General features: G+C 40.8%; 1 protein-coding gene across 1 annotated transcript in view; it reads right to left on the reverse strand.

The window, feature by feature from the left end:
- Positions 1-2,601, reverse strand: part of URI1 (URI1 prefoldin like chaperone) — a 97,649-nt gene that overhangs the window by 27,156 nt on the left and 67,892 nt on the right. The gene's annotated exons all lie outside the window — the stretch shown is intronic.

Raw genomic sequence — 2,601 nt, forward strand, 5'->3', positions numbered from 1 at the left:
TATGAGTCAGAATTGACTCAATGACACCTAACAACAACATGACCAAGTGATATTTATCCTGGGAAAGAAAGGCTGTTTCATTCAATATTCAAAAATCAATTCATGTAATCTACCACATTAACATACTAATGAAGAAAAACTATATGATCTTATCAATATTGCTATGTTGTTAGTTGCTGTAAGGCAGCTCCGACTCTCAGTGATCCCATGTTGAAGAGTAACAATGAATCTGCACAATACCTTCTAACATGAGTTAACCTGGAGGACATTATGATGAGTGAAATTAACTCACTGCCATCGAGTTGGATCCGACTCATAGAGACCCTTTCTTTGGGTTTCCGAGGCAGTATCACTACAGAAGTAGATTGCCCAACCTTCCTTCCAAAAAGTAGCTGGTGGATTTGAACCGCTAGCCTTTTGGTTAGCAGTCAAATGCCTTAGGCATTACACCACCAGAGTTCCTGTGAGTGAAATTAGTCAATCACAAAAGGACAAATATATGGAATCATTACTATAAAAAACCAAGAAACAGTTGACTCATGGAAAGAAACATACTCTGAAGGTAACCAGGGATGAAAGAGAAGAAAGGATAAATCACTAAGTAGAGGGTATGCACATATTAACTTGGGTGAAGGGAAAGGCAATTTACAGTAAGGGGGAGGTCAGCACAAAATGATCAAGGCAAAGGAAGACATTGGGAGGAGCACAAGAGTTCAAGGCAATAAAGACAAATACTATTACATACAAATGCCTGCAAAACAGTAATGATAATATGAATGGATACATATAGTCATGCAAGCTGAATAGGAACAGGAAAGCCATGGCTCTACATTCACAAATATATATATAGGTTTGACAGAGAATATTTCTACATACGTATTAATATATGCTGGAAGTATACCCATTAATATAGTAGAACATACAAGGAACAAAGTTATGAAAACATCTTAGCCATAGTCAAACACCTTAAGGGAAGGAGTCGCAAGGCCTGGGGGCATCAAGGTCAACTGGCTTAACATGGTCCACAAGGACAATGTTCTACATCCTACTTTGGTGAGTAATGACTGGGGTCTTAAAAGCTTGTGAGCACACATCTAAGGTGCAACTATTGATGTCTCCTTGTCCAGAGCAAAGAAGAATGAAGAAAAGCAAAGATGTAGGGAAAGAATTGGTCCAAAGGAATAATGGACCACACAAACCCAAGCCTCCAAGACCCTGAGACCAGAAGAACTAGATAGTACCCAGCTACCACTCCAACCACTCTGAAAGAGATCACAATAGGAGGTCCTGAATAGTGTGGGAGAAAAATGTGGAACAAAACTCAAAATCATAAAAAACACCAGACTCACCAGTCAGATGGAGAGTGGTGGAACTCCTGAGACTATGGCCCTTAGATACCCTTCAGGCCTGGAACCAAACTCACCTTCATGGCTGAACTCTCAGCCAAATAATAGACAGGCCTATGAGGTGAAAAATAACATGAAGGAGGTACTTTCTGATCCTTAGAACAACCGACCATCCAAGATCAAAAGGGCATTTGCCCAGGGAGAAAGCGCCGAAGGCAGGAAGGGATAGGAAAGAAAAGAAATGATAAACACAGGGGGAAAGTAGGAAGAGTGGTGTTCCATTGTGGGGACTGCAATCGATGTCAGGAATCAAAATGTGTATGAATTACTGAACAGAAACGCTATGTAAACTTTCATCCAAATCACAACAAAAAGAAATCCCTTTGCAAATGGGGTGTCTTTGTTATGCTAATGAACAGGATTAGGGTAAGGTATGTCCTAAATTGATCTCTTTTGATTTATAAAAGATTAAATAAGCAAGCCAAAGAAGCAGAAATGGGGTAACAGAGATGCCAAACCACATGAAGATCACCCAAGAGTAGCAGCTCAAAGAGACATGGCCCTTCCTTCCTCCAGAGTCGAAGAGAGAATGCCTTTCTCTGGAACTGGCACCCTCAATTCAGACTTCTAAGCCCCTAAAATGTGAGAAAACAAATTTATATGTTAAAGCCATCCACCTGTGGTACTTCTGTTATAGCAGCACTAGGAGTTCAGGTAGTGTAGTGCCTAAGGTACTTGACTACTAACCAGAAGGCTGGCGGTTCAAACCTATCAGTCACTCCTCGGAAGGAAAGTTGGGCAAACTACTTCCACAGTGATACTGTCTCGAAAACCCAAGGAGGGGTTGCTACGAGGCCGACTCAATGGCACATAACAACAACAACAACAGAGAACCAAGACACAACCTAAATGTCTTTCAACAGAAGAACAGAAAACCTATGGTACATCCATAAAATGGGGACACTACTCAACAATCAGAAGGAGTAAACTTTTGATACTAGAACAACTTGTAAGAATCTCAAAAGCATTATTATACTGAATGAAAGAAGTCAGTCAGTCTCAAAAGACTGCACATCTATGATTCCATTTATATGACATGCTGGAAAAGGCAAAATTACAATGATGAGAACAGTTATGTGGCAGTAAGGCCTTAGGGGTCGACACAGGGTATGACTACAAAGGGGCAGCATGAGGGCGTATCTGGGGTGCTAGAACTGTTTGGTGTCCTGAGTGTGGTGCTAATTAAACAAATCTA

Source organism: Orycteropus afer, unplaced genomic scaffold (genome assembly GCF_000298275.1).
Source record: "Orycteropus afer afer isolate SDZICR_OR568_19922 unplaced genomic scaffold, OryAfe1.0 scaffold00009, whole genome shotgun sequence".
Lineage (NCBI taxonomy): Eukaryota > Metazoa > Chordata > Mammalia > Tubulidentata > Orycteropodidae > Orycteropus > Orycteropus afer.